This window comes from Mastomys coucha, unplaced genomic scaffold, assembly GCF_008632895.1.
Source record: "Mastomys coucha isolate ucsf_1 unplaced genomic scaffold, UCSF_Mcou_1 pScaffold11, whole genome shotgun sequence".
Classification (NCBI taxonomy): domain Eukaryota; kingdom Metazoa; phylum Chordata; class Mammalia; order Rodentia; family Muridae; genus Mastomys; species Mastomys coucha.
The window spans coordinates 24,449,883-24,464,203 of record NW_022196893.1 but is presented as its reverse complement, the minus strand read 5'-3'; the positions used below and the strand labels follow the sequence as shown (position 1 = coordinate 24,464,203).

General features: G+C 47.0%; 1 protein-coding gene across 4 annotated transcripts in view; it reads left to right on the top strand.

Moving 5' to 3' along the window:
* Prickle1 (prickle planar cell polarity protein 1) overlaps positions 1 to 14,321 on the top strand; it is a 100,281-nt gene that overhangs the window by 69,234 nt on the left and 16,726 nt on the right. The window contains exon 1 of one of the 4 annotated variants that reach the window (XM_031353542.1): positions 4,507 to 4,530. The exons of 1 other annotated variant lie outside the window; for it this stretch is intronic. The gene's annotated coding sequence lies outside the window, so the exon portion shown is untranslated. Of the gene's footprint in view, positions 1 to 4,506; positions 4,531 to 10,064; positions 10,362 to 14,321 lie in introns of those variants that run through there. 2 more of the 4 variants (XM_031353533.1, XM_031353523.1) reach the window with 2 other exon arrangements.

The window sequence follows — 14,321 nt, the reverse complement described above, 5'->3', positions numbered from 1 at the left end:
AGCCCAGCCCAGCACAGCACAGCCCAGCCCAGCCCAGCACAGCCTGCTTTCCCCTCATTGTCCCCACAGTGCCAGTGGTGAGAACGGATGTTGCCTCGCAGTGTGGAAGGAAGAGCGCGCAGCCCAGGTGATGCACTCACAGGTTCTTACAACTCCTCCAGTCAGTATCCTATCATCAAGGTATCATTCCTAACAGCAGCATCCTGGGTACTTTGTGTGTCTGACCCATTGTTTCCTTTCCTTCCCCGGGAACTCTTTTTTTTTTTTTTTTTTGAGACAGGGTTTCCCTGTGTAGCCCTGGCTGTCCTGGAACTCACTCTGTAGACCAGGCTGGCCCTGGGAACTCTTATTAAGCACCAGAAATGGAATGACGTGTAGTAGATTTTAATTTGCCTGACTGTATTAAAACCATTCTGCACTTCCTGAAAGGCATCCTCAGGGCTCAGGGGACTCGTGGGACAGCATGAAGATGCTTGCCGCTTATAAAGAAAAAGAAATTATATATATGTACATAATACATATATATATATATATACACACGTATGTGCGCATACACATAATATCCACATTTATTTACCTTGTGTGTGATATATATGTATATGCATATTCATGTGCATACAGATACACATGGAGGTGGGTATATATGCACATGTGTGTACACGTGTAGAGGTCAGAGGTCAAACAGTATGCTTCAGTTGCTGGTCACATTGCTGGGTTAAAATCAGGGCTCTCGCGGCTGGCCAAGTCACTGTTAGGCTGGCTGGCCAGTGAGCCTCAGGAAGCCTTTTATTTCTTTATCCTACAATGGGATGCCCTCGTTTTGCTTTTCAAACATGCGCTCCGGAGACCTAACTCAGGTCCTCGTGCTTGCGAGGCAAGCGCTTTACTGGTCGAGCTATTTTCCAGTCCTGGCTTTTTAATCTCTTGAGTGGCAGCCCCCCTCCGAAGAGGCTCTTTAACATGTTGTCAGATCTTTCCAAAAAAAAAAAAAAGGATGTATCACTGCTTCACATCCTCAAATGCAGTCTGGCGTGTGACATGAAAACCTCTGATGTGCTGCTTGCTGTCACTCTTCAGGCAATTGCTCCGCCCTCTTTAGATGCACTCTCCTCAAAAGTAGGAGGCTGGTGAGGTAGTTCACTGGTAGAGCCCTTGCCTAGCCCACATGGAGCCTAGGTCTGAGCCCCACAGAACAGCCTGTACCCTCACATAAAGTGAAGTGTTCCAGAGGATCCTGGGACCCTGTTAGATTGTACTGTAGAAAGACTAAAGGATCCTGGGACCCTGTTAGATCGTACTGTAGAAAGACTAATAAAAGCCTCAGAAGCAATTGGTCATAGAGATGTGGCTTCCTCCGTTCTTTCAGCAAGTAGGGAGTCAGTCCCCAGCTGCTCCTGGAGTTTATATGGAAGGAAGTAGATCCTCCACCAGCCTAGTTCCCAGTCCTCACAGGCCCAGTTATTTAAGCTCCTCTGCAGAAAATCTTTGTTGGGCAGCTTGTCAGCAGAACCGCCTGCAGGCGCTGCCAGACACTTATGGATTCTATTGCTGCTTTCTTCCCTCTCATTCTTTATTGTCCCAACTGAAGAATGTTAGTTGATTTTTTTTTTTAAAAGCTTGATGGTCCCTTGACTTGAACTGTAATCAATTTATCTGACAAGTTTATAATGGTTCCATTATTTCAGTGTCTTTGGCTTTGGGGGGTGGAGTGTCATGTGAGATAGCAGAATGGGTTACAGAGAGCCTCAGTGGAGCAGATCTTGAGGTCTGTCCCTTGCTCCACATAATGTCTGTGAGCTGAGGAGGTGATGGGCGAGCCACTGACAACATGCAAGAGTGATAATGGAGTAAGAGCGCAGGACACACTAATGTGGCTGTGACCACCAGACGACGGAACATCTGCCACGCAAAGATCTCAGTAAACTAGTTGTGTTGTGTTTGGACAATCAGATGTGTGTCTGTGAGATTGGAACGGCACAGCCAGCTTCAGCAATTCAAGGAATCTGCAGAGTCAGGGAGGCGTTCCTAGCGTGTTTGCCTTTGAGCTCCACAAATGTTTGGTTCTGCAGGTCAGCAAAGTGATATATTATCCGAGAGCTGCCCTCAAAGAGGCTGCCAGCCGATGCCTCATTATTGGCTGAAATAACGTGGAATTCAGATTTCCAGCACAGCCTTCTGTGTTCAAGTGCTGCTGCTAAGGAGAAAGTCAGGGAAGGCAGAATGTTTCATTTAGCTGTTTATCAGCTCTGCTGTGTCGGGCATGGTGGCACATGGCTTTCCCCAGGATTCTAGAGGCAGGGGCAGGCAGATTTCTGGGCGTTTGAGTCCAGCCTGGTCTACATAATGAATAAATAAATCTTTAAAAAAAAAAAAAACAACTCTGCTTTAGAAACAAATAATACAGAGTCTCAAAAGGATGCACCATGATGTGAGACTCAGATTTGAATCCAGGCTTCTCTGCAAACTAACAGCTTACATTGTTAGAGGAACTTAAAAGTATACCTTCAGCTGGAGAGATGGCTCAGTGGTTAAGAGCACTGACTGCTCTTCCAAAGGTCCTGAGTTCAAATCCCAGCAACCACATGGTAGCTCACAACCATCTGTAATGAGATTAGACACCCTCTTCTGGTACATCTGAAGACAGCTACAGTGTACTTACATATAATAATAAATAAATCTTAAAATGTATATGTGTGTGTGTGTGTGTGTGTGTGTGTGTGTGTGTGTGTGTGTGTGTACATAATGAATTCGGGGTATACATAAAGCTCTGGGATGGCCCAGAATTCATTATGTATACCTACAGAACTGACTGAGTGTCTGCGATACAGCCTCTCCATGAGGCAAAGCCCCAGTATCAGTAATGAGGGGTCCATTTGACACCCTTGGGCTCTTGCCTCGTATATCACCAAGAGAGCGACACCACATGGTATGTCCAGAATTATTCCAGTTCTAATCCACGCGTGATGCCTCACTCTACACAGATTCTACCCCTGCCTCTAAGTCACAAACTGCTGCCCAGAAGGAAAGCACTGTGCTGGGTCTTTGAGGGATGCCACAGTGAAAAACTTTCTCTCTGAAGGGTATGGGTGATGTCTGAAGTTCCAGGTCACCCCCGACTCCACGTGTACACCCAACAAACAATGTCTCCACACCGAGCATTGAGAGGAAGTCATAGCCGTCATTTCCTGTCAAATTCCCCCCCCCCTCTCCCTCCTTCCCTCCCTCCCTCCCTCCTTCCCTCCCTCCCTCCTTAACACACATACATATAAAATAACCTCAAATTAATTGACATAAAACTATTTTTTGATGTCTTTACTTTTGGCGTCTGCGATGGTCAAAGAACAGCTCTTCTTGCTGGGGTGCCATCTTTCCTGTACCATACGGGGCCCAAGGGTGGAGCTCAGGTTGCAGCCTGTACCTAGTGATGATGCAGCCCTAATGGGCCCTCTCATTGGCTCAGCTCAGCCTCTCCCTCTTCCTCTTCCTCCTCCTTTTTCTCCTCTTCCTCCTCCACCTCTTCTTCCTCCTCTCCTCTCTTCCTCCTTGTCTCCCCACTTCTTCCTTCTCCGCCTCTTCTTCCTCCTCCTCTTCCTCTCTTCCTCTTCCTCCTCTTTCTCCTCCTCTTCCCCTCTTCTTCCTCTTTCCTTCATCTTCCCCCTCCTCTTCCTCCTCCTCTTTTTGTGCTGGGATTGTTCTCAGAGCCTCACCCGTATTAAGCAGTATCTCTGTCAGTGAGCCACACCCCAATACTCCCTTTTATTTAAAAGCCCAAATAAAGAACAGCATATTTATTAAGGAATATATGAATACTTAGTGGGCAAGGTCCCAAGTCAGTGGAGGATCAAACGGGAGCAAGCAAGGTATTCTTACTCATCAGGAGCTAATGTGTGCCCAGCAGCTTATCTGATGAATCAGGCCAGAGATCATCAAACAAAAGCAACAGGACTTTACAAGACTTTCAACTCAAACTCAGAGCTGAAGAAACTGAAGGTCCAGATGAACACAGGCAGAAAGGAAATGCCAAAGTAACTTGGTCAAAGACAGTTACTTATCTAGGACTAAGTGCGATCTGAGAGCATCAGGCCAGCCACAGCTCATAAACCAGTCCCCAATGCACCATCACCCTTTCTTCTTAAGGACTGTGGGGTTGCAGATAAGATAAAGAAGCTATGTGGCATGCTCAGCTGAACCTTTCTTCTTGGCAAGAGGCTCCTGGCTACTTGAAATAATTCTTTGTTGATGCCCCTCTGAAAATAACTTGGTTAGTTACCGCAGCCAGTTACAGTGTTCAAAACTGGCCGGCCTGCATGAGCTGGTGGGGTGTTTAAATCGCAGACAGAAACAGATGATACACAAAACTCTTTTGAACAAGTATACATGAACCGAACATTCTATAATCTAAAATTTGCTACCAAACGCTATTTCTTTGGTATTTCATTTAAATACAGCTGCATTGCAGACCGTACCAACCACCATCACTTCCCATGCTCCCCTCCCTGCCCCGTGCTGGACCTCGGCCCTGGTTCTCAGGTAGGTTGTCTTCATGGAATTTGCTAACTTGAAGATCATGGGCATCTATTTTGTAGGGATCTATTTCACAGTGATGGTCTTGAGCTCTTAACTTTGTGGAATGTAGGCATTATAGTTCATTTTATGTGTATATATGTATATATACTATACATATATATACTATACTATATATACTACACATATATACACATATATACATACTTATATTTATATATGTATGAGTCTTTGATCTCATGTATATAGAGCATGTACGCATATACCCCATTCACAGGTCCAGTGCCCTCCAAGGTTAGGAAAGGTAGGAAGAAACCCTGGGTCCAAAGTTGCCAGTGGTTCTGAGCTGCCGCATAGGTGCTGGGACTAGAACCTGGGTCCTGTTGCAAGAGCAGCCAGTGCTCTTAACCACTGAGCCATCTCTCCAGCACCTAAGTATTATTATATTTTAAAGATGCTCATCAAATGAAGAGAACATTTTAGTTTAGCTTAGATGTCAGTCCTTCTGGTTGTCTTGTGCTCAGGGTCTCTCCTGCTGCAGTTTGAAGTTCGAGCTTAGGTCAGCTTCCGTTCCCACTCAAGCAAGCCGTGGGAGTGGGTTGACTCACTTGGGAACGTGAGGCATGCTGGCCACCCCTCACCTCTGTGTCCTGGGCACCTATAGTCCAGCCCTTGGCCCCCAGCACGAGGCCTGCCACCCCTGCTCTTGACTGCTGTGGGGGTTCTCTGGCTTGTCCCACTTCCTTCACCCCCATGTCTAACCAGAACACATGGATAGTTTTGCAACTTTTTGGAAGTATGTGTGGTTCCCCACTGACCTGGAATATTAGTGTCCCTGTGGTGGCTACACAGCCATTCACACCCTGGGTCTGCATTTGGTCACACTTTCAGGTGCCTCCCCGCTCCCTGGGGCTGGCTTTATTCCTCAGCCTTCAGTGGCCCAACCTGGCCCAAAGCTATTCTTCCTTCAGTATGCCTCAAGGGACCGTCCTGACTTACAGGGCTAGGGTGACACTGGCCACCAACACTCTTCTTGCTCCACTCACTTTACTTATTTTATAAATATATTCTTAAAATGGTAGTTTCAAATGGGTCTACCTTCCCCTAAAAAAATAAAATAAAATAAAAAAATAAAAGCATTTTGCTTTTTATACACTGTCAATGTTTTGCTGTGTGTGTACTGTAGGTTTCCAGTTAAACACTGTAGCCATGACACCTGAATATATTTTGGCTATAGTGCCATGGAACACCCCTTTCAATACCTTTTAGAAGGTTTCTCCTTAATACCTTCACACGTTGGTAGTTTTTCAGTAGTGGAGTTTAAAGATGTTTGCATTAAACCCTAGATCTGAAGAAGCTGAGAAGGTTGAAGGTCAGAATGTGAGGCAACCTTCTCATATATATACTGGACACAAGTTTGTTTATCCAACATGTCTTCGGGTATGAAATGTGCCTGAGAGGAGTTGGGGAGTGGTGGAAAAAGCAAGCTGAGGCGGCTGCTGGGTTTTACTAGCTGTTTCCTGAGCAAATATCCTCTAAGTACCACAGATCTGGGTTCAAGACAGGCACAGCTATGCGCACCTAGCTGGTGTTAGTGTCCTGACCAGCCACTAAACTCAGATAAAATCACAAGAGAGCTGATGGAATTCTGGGTGCAGGCAGCTTGTCTCGGAAGAGGTTGGGTGTGTGGGATGGACTTCCTCGGGGCTATGGCACTTTTCTCTGTTTTCTGTGTCAAAAGATCTGTTTGATTTAAGCGAATGGTTGTGTCCCCGCCTCCCCCTGCCCAGAAGCTTTAAAATTGACCTTCCCCACACACAGGCATTTTACAGACAGGATGCTCACCATCACAAAGGCTAGCCTTAGAGAAGTGATCTGTACTGGTGTTGGCAGAGTACCTGCTGAGAGATCAGGCGTTTAGCCTCCTGACTACAAACCCTGTGGGCCAGGGTACATTGAAGTGGAGATGGCCTCACTCGCTGAAGTGGGGATGAAGGTGGAGGGTGGGTTGCTGGGAGGTTTGGAGTCATAAATACAATGGGATGGAGTGTAGAAACTGTTGAAGAACCAGTGCTCTCTAATCATGATGCTTTAAATATAATCAAAGGGTAAAGAAAGTAATTGGAGACCTCGTGAAGCTGAAAGTTATCATAAGCCTCCATAATGCCCCTCATTCCAGAAGCGCCTTGCCACCTGCCTTCCAGCCCTTGCCTAGCGTGGAGCAGGCTCTGCTAATGGGAGTAAGAACTTCCAAGGGCTCAGTGGTCTCCCAGGCCACAAAAGAAGCATCTGGTACCAACTTGCAAGGGTAAGACAGCATACTCCAGTCATTCCTCTAGCACTGGGCTCATTGATCTGAACCAGAATTGTGACGGATTCTACAAATGTATGGTTTGGGGACTCTGTCCATTATGAGAACAAAATTGCTGTCCTATAACATGACCTCACTGAAGACTAAAACCATACTTGTCAGCTGCCTGTTACAGTTAGGCAAATGGATGAGACGGTATAAAGTTATCCCTGTTTCAGAAATGTATTCATCCTTTCATTATTAATGCCTTTGAAATGTTTGAAAATCCAGAGCGATACGGCCTAAGAAGGAAGTCTGTATTTTGCTTCTCTGTGTTGTGTGCATTTATTTGTATGCACATGTGCACGCATGCATGTCTGTATAGGTTAGCTCACCTATGTATGACCATGTGTGGGCCGGAAGCTGACACTGGCTGCCTTCCGCTATTGCTTTCTCCCTCACTCCTGGGGTGGGGGGCGGTGTCTCCACTGGACCTAGAGCTTGTGGTCTCAACCAGACTGTCTGTTAGTGAACCCCTAGGACGCCTCTGCATCTCTTATAGATTCACCAGGGAGCTACAGATATGCACAGCCACAGTTGACTTCTTCCATGGATGGTAGGAATGATAGGGTCCCGTTTGTGCTCGCACAACAAGCAAGCTATCCAGCGAGCCACCTTCCCAGCCCAGGGAAGTGTGTTACAAAAGAAACCAAGGTCACCCTTAGGAGCTAGACCCAGGGTTTGCTTACACCCCCCCATCCTTTATCTCTTTCTAGGAGCCTAGATAAGGCTAGCTGGCTTTTGACAAAATAGTAGCTCTTTGTTTCTCTGCCCTTGGCACATTTGTTTCCTAAATCAACCCCATCCTTAGGACAACCACTTATGTTTAGAAATATACTAATATACTTGGATAAGGTATGGATCTGAGAAGAACGTGTGAGAATCATATATTCACTTAACTGGGGCTCAGTGCACTGTACCAATATGCACTAGGCACAGTGCTGAGAACACAGTAGTGAACGCCGGACGTCCCCACAGAACAGAAGGCAATCAGAAGGCGATGACTAAGTAGGCACACAGTGCCAGGCGGTGCTAAGTGTTGTAAGGCCAAAGGAGAGAGTGGGGCTTTTGGGGAGTAAGTGGGGGAGGGGGACCCTCTCTGTGGAAATGACTATGGAATAGAGAGGAAGCTAAGCCCTGAAAATTTCTGTTTCCTTTCTCAGCCCCCTAAAGTGTGATCTTCACATGGCAGAATATTCTACCTAGCTAAAACAAAAGGATGCCAGCTGGGGGTTATTGCTGCCATCTGCATAAGTTCACTGTTGACCATAGCAACACCTTTCAGACTAGACTGAAAGTCTGTTCCATTCAGATTGAAAGTTAGTAGGAAGTTTCTCACTGTCCCCAAACTGCTTCTTGGGCAGGAACACAATAGAGAAGTTGACAGTACCTGTAGGAAATGAAGCAAATGGTATTTACAAGTGCTTACCTTGTGACACATCCACAGGGGCTACATTTAATACAGACAAGCCTTGCCACAGGATGTAGTGGGAGTATTTGTGCTTCTAAACATTCAGTGTGAGCTAACTCTCCTTTAAGAATCCCTGTTGGGGGCTGGTGAGATGGCTCAGCAAGAGCACTGACTGCTTTACCAAAGGTCCTGAGTTCAAATCCCAGCAACCACATGGTGGCTCACAACCATCCATAATGAGATCTGACACCCTCTCAGTGTACCTACATATAACAATAAATAAATACATCTAAATAAATACATCTTTAAAAAAAAAGAGTCCCTGTTAAAAAAGGGCCAGCTTGGTGATCTGTGTTTTACTGGCATATTGGCTTGCTGACTGGTTGCACATTTGTTCTAAGGATGCCTTTAGCTGATATATTCTCTGAGAAGGTCAAACAGAATAAAATAGGAAAGGGGGAAAATGAGACAGGTATGGTGGTTTGCTCTGATAACCCCAGCCCTTGGGAGGCCAGGCTAGCATACACAGCAAGTCTGAAGGCAGCAGCCTAAACTCTATGAAAAACCCTTTCCCAAAATAAAATAGTACAAGTTGACCAAAGCCACACCTTAAAGACTCAGCTACAGCTCTCACCGGTGAAGCTCACAGATCAACAGGGAAATGGGCTCCTTAGAGCTTTTCCCACAAACTTCCACGTCCTCAGGCCAGAGGGACTTCTTGTTCTCTGGGAATCATTTGGAAAGCTTGAATCCACTTGAATTGCAAATAATAGTTTGTAATATCTGTACTAGTAGTGTTTCCAAACTATTCTAACAGAGCCAGGACCCTTCCGTCTCTGTCACTTTAAAAAAACTAGCAACGTTAAAAAAAAAAAAAAAAGAAAGAAAGAAAAAAAAAATTCCAGCTTGTCCTCTGCTGCTTTACAATGCAGCAGAGATAACAGAATTTGGCCACACAACTGTTTACTTGAGGGATCTATTTATGGCAACCTGCGTATTTTTAAATCACAGTCACAATAGGCTATTGTTCTCTTATATAAATAAATATAGGCTGCAAAATCACCATACCACTTTAAAGTGGAAACTGGTGGCATTCAAGGTGCGTTTTATTCAATAGCATTTTACGGAGCATGTAGGTTTGTTTCCCACCCTTCTCTTGGCATCCCTTCACCTGGTCCAACTAAAGCTTGTAGCTTAGAATGTGGATTCTCCTGATTACTAATTCCTAATGATCATTAGTAATTGTTGCTGCTTCCTGGGCTCACTTTGAGGTCCAGTTTTTGCTCCTTTGAGCCCTTTCTGCAGACAACTGAAGCCAAATTCCTCTCTGAGAGCTCCTATAAATAGCACAGAAACAAGATTAACATGAACGTGTGTGTGTGTGTGTGTGTGTGTGTGTGTGTACGCACGCGGGAGTCTTCTTGTGTTTCAAGGAGGATGAGTTAAAACTCTTGCTAGCCCCTTAAGTGCATCACGTGCCTGACTACTTTGCTTTTGCCGTTGTTTACTGATAAAAAATAAATCTCCGGCTCTAAGCTGCAGGAATTGCTTTTAAATGCAAGAAAGTCCTAAGGGGGAGAATTCGTATGTTAATGAGCCTTTCCAAGTGAGAACTGGGTGAAACGCGCCATTTGCCGGCATTGTTATGGGCAGCCTGGAGATGATTTGTGTAAGCTGTAGTCCTGTGGGGCTAGGGGTGTAAAGCCTTCATGGAGCTCCTCCCCAGCCCAGCGTGTGGGGCCGTGAGTTCGAGGCTCAGCACCGCCCCCTTGCACAGTCGCCTGCGCCCGCGCGTGCACCTGCGGGCGGGGGAAGTTTACAGAAGCTTCCAGGGCGTCTGCAGCCGGCGCGCTGGCCACAGTGCTGTGCCACCGGGGATGGAGCGCGGCGGGCGGCGGAGCTCCGGCGTCTGGGTAACTTTTCTAGGAATGCCGTGCGCGGGCGGGCCCCGGTGGACACCTGCCAGAGGACGGTCAGCGTGACAGTTCCTGGAAAGCGAGCGGAGCGACCGCGACCGGCAGCCCGGAGCCCTAGCCGAGCTGGGGGTGGAGCGAGCGGCGGCGGCGAACGCTACCGGTCTGTGCGCCCCGGGGACCGGGTCGGGGTCGGGGTCGCCTGGCGCATAGGTGCGCAGTGCTTGCTGGATGCGGGCACGGGGCAGGGACTGCCACCGGGTGGAAGGGACCGGACCGCGGGGACAGGAGCGCAGGGTGGGCGCTGGCCTCTGCCGTGCTGCCGGGGCGCCGGGCTGACCGAGAGGAGGTGCCCCCTTGCGGCCAGAGCCATCGCCGCCACCGCCGCCGCCGCCGCCGCCGCCGCCGCCCGGGCGCAGGGCCGAGGCTGCCCATAGGTCTAGGTGGCCCCGCCGTGCTCACTGCCCCTGTGTCCCTAAAGATGGTGACATCTTTCCTCCTAGCCAGTCTTTAAGGGCTCAGGTTATTAACCCCTGTGAAGATAAAGCGAGCGGTGTGTGGAGTTTTTTGTTTTGTTTTTTTTTTCACCACTCGAGTCTTCTCGCATACTTTATGGAAGTGTTTTCTCTGGGAGCGCGTTCGGTGAGAGCTGTAAGTTTCACAAAGGGGATGTTGTTCTAGAGCCAACAGGTGACGGGGGTGAAATCCGAGTCTCTGTGTACATTGGAGTCAGGTCTGGCCGCCGTTTCCTTGGGCCGCTGCCGAAAATAGAAATTAAAAAAAAAAAAAAAAAAAAGGCAGAACGAGATTGATGGGAACACAGTTTGGAGAAAATGTGTCTCCCACTGTGGAAAATGATGGTGTTGCTAGACATGGCTTTGCGTGATTTGTCACAGACAGACCACAGTACGCAAGCTTAGATCTCTCCAGAAGCGTCTCTCTGGCAAAGCACCATGCCTTGTCATGGAATTTCCTCCTTTTGTTAAGCGGTCTGTCCCGGAATGTACTTGAGTGAAGTTAGAATGCTGTCGAAGAGTTCCACATTCTCTCTTGGAAAAATTGCATAGTATTTAGGCAACTAGTGGCACAGAACAGCTGGGAAAATAGGCGACTTGGGTGGAGGTTTACCTGGAAAATACCCAGTGGCAAATGCCCAAATGCTACCGACTGCTGGCAAGACAAAGTACATTAAAAAGGGAAGTTAGTTGCATTTGCAACCTTCCAATAGATGTGTTAAGCGTGGTCTTCCACCACAAATCGAGCTGACTTGCGTTATGTTAGCAGTGCCTTTTGTCTCTGTAGGCAACAGGCATAGACTGTTCTATGTCTGTGTTTGAAAACATTAATCATTACGTTGTGTGTGGTTTACTGGGAAATTCAAATCTTGACTCCAACTTTTGCTCACTCTGGGTTCATTTTAAACTAAGGGCATAAGCAAGGAAATGTGTATATCCATAAAGCTTTCTAATTTGTGTTCTGCGAACAGAAGTATTCGGGTTCCGTGCTACCACGCTTGCCCTTGGTTACACTTATTTGACCTGTAGGTTTAGCTCAAAGGAATAAGGAGCCAGGGGTGTGCTAGGGTCTTGTTAACAAGCAGATTAACAAAGAAGCTGTTCAAGTCTGTAGCTCCAAGGGTGGCACTCAGCAGCAGGGGACAGACACCTAAGGAATTTTAGCCCAGTGATTTTACAGCTCAGTGTCTGTTCAGGTAGTTAAAGAGCGCCTCATAAGGATTCCACACTGTTAGGGCTAAACACAGCAGCCAGTGTGGAAATTTATTGGGCAGTATTGACAATCAGTGATATGATCTTAGACTTCATAGTCACAGAAACATTGGCAGATGTTTGAAAGATTTATGTGCATGGAGACTTGGCCTGCATGTACAAATATGTGCACCACGGGCATGCCTGGTGCCATGGATCCCCTGGAACTAGAGTTACAGACAGGTGTGGCCTGCGACATGGGGTGCCCGGAATTGAACCTGGGTCCTCTAGAGAAGCAGCCAATGCTCTTAACTGCTCCAGTCCCCTGACAGTTGCTTTATCTTTGCATGATTTGTTAAATTTGCCTAATTTGATGTGATTTGGTGAGTTGGTCCAAGAAAATGATGACGACTAAAACCACAGCAGAGCTGACACAATTATAACCTTCGGAGGCTCGTGACTCCCTCCAACCCTCCCTCCCCTTCCGAGTTGCCCTCCCACTTTTCAACTATACAATCTCAAGAAGAAAAAACCCGATGGGATTCATTCCCCCTTTCCTGCTATTTTGGCTTGCCTTCCTTTCCGGTGACAGTTGTCTCAGGAACTCTGTGCCCTTCCAGGCTCTTCTCTCTTTCCTGGTCATAATCTTCAAGACCACTCTTCTTAGACGGCCAGGAACACCCTCTGGCATCTTTTCTCATTCGCTGCCTATGGTGTCAAGGGTGCAGTCCCCTGCCTGGCAGTCAGTCTGGTCAGGTGCCAGTCTTTGGGAGAATGTGTTTTCTAGGAATGCCACCTTCTGCACCGCTGCTTCTGGAACTTTATTTGATGTTGCTGACTTAGAAAACACTCTAGATGGGCTGGCGAGATGGCTCAGTGGTTAAAAGCACTGACTGCTCTTCTAGAGGTCTTGAGTTCAAGTCCGAGTAACGACATGGTGCTTCCAACCAACTGTAATGGGATCTGATGCCTTCTTCTGGTGTGTCTGAAGACAGCAACAGTTGTACTCATCATATAATTAAAATAAAGAAATATATTTTAAAAATTTAAAAAAGAAAGAAAATGTTGTAGAGCAGTAGTCCCCAACCTGTGGGTCACAAACCCCACAGGCGTCTCATGTCAGACGTTTTTGCCTATCAGATGTTGACGTTACAATTCATAACAGTAGTAAAGTCAGTTATGAAGTATCAAAATAATCTTATGGTTGGGGGTCACCAAGGTAAGAGGTACTGTACGAAAGGATCGCAGCGTTAGGAAGTGGCTGAGGACCACTGCTCCAGAAAAACGAAGGTACAGGCTGAGTTGTAATCTAAAGGCCAGTCAGAACACTACCCCTTAGCTGTCCCAAGTGGAATAGAAAGGAAAGTGATGGCCAGTGATCAAACTTAGAGTTAAAGCTGCCATCTGGGTTGACTGACACCTACCTTCAAGTCCTGAATGCCTTCAGTGACTCCCGTGCTGACAGAGGGACACAGATCCTCCCTGTAACACAGTTTGTACTTAAAAAAAAAATGTATTTGCTTTATTTATGTGAGTACACTGTAGCTGTCTTCAGATGCACCAGAAGAGGGCAACACATCCCATTACAGATGGTTATGAGCCACCATGTGGTTGCTGGGAAATGAACTCAGGACCTCTTGGAAGAAGATCAGTCAGTGTTCTTTACAGCTGAGCCATCTCTCCAGCCCTTCCAGTTTGTACTTTCAAGCTTTGCCTGATTTACAAAATACTGAAAGGGACAGATTTGAAAGATTTCAAAGTCATTGGTCATGGGTAAGGCTACTTACTAACAAACAGCCATAGTGGGAATCAAAACATGACCACACCCACCCAGTGATGGAGGCGCAGGCCTCTGACCCCAATCCTGTGAGTTTGAGGTGAGGTCAGTCTGGTCTACAGAGCGAGTTCCTCCAGGACAGTAGCAACTACATGGTGAGACTCTATTTTGAAAACAACAGAAAAGAAACCAAAGCCATGACAACCAGGAGAAAAGCCCCTGCAGGAAACTTGAACTAGCACATCAGAAGTCAAAAGACTGGACCACAGCTCCTACACTGGGGTGAGCCCAGTCTACCCTCATTCCAGGTGAACAGCGGGTTCCTAGGTCATCTGGCTGGTCATGTGCTGTTTCTGGAATTCTGAAGCATGCGCACTTTTCACTGTGCTCAAAATGAAAACCAATCACCAGCCACAGGCTCAGCCCAGTGAATTACACACAGGCTGCCAGGAAAGAGACCAGGGTCACACAATAGACTTTGTAACCATTGCTCTCCCATTGGCTACATTCACTTAACACCCAGGCTGTTAGCATCAGGGCATCCAAAGCTTGTGGCGAGGCATGGGCAGGTCTCAGAGACCTGTTGCCAGGGCAACAGCCACCATATTCCCAGAATCCATGCAGCCACTACGTCAGAACC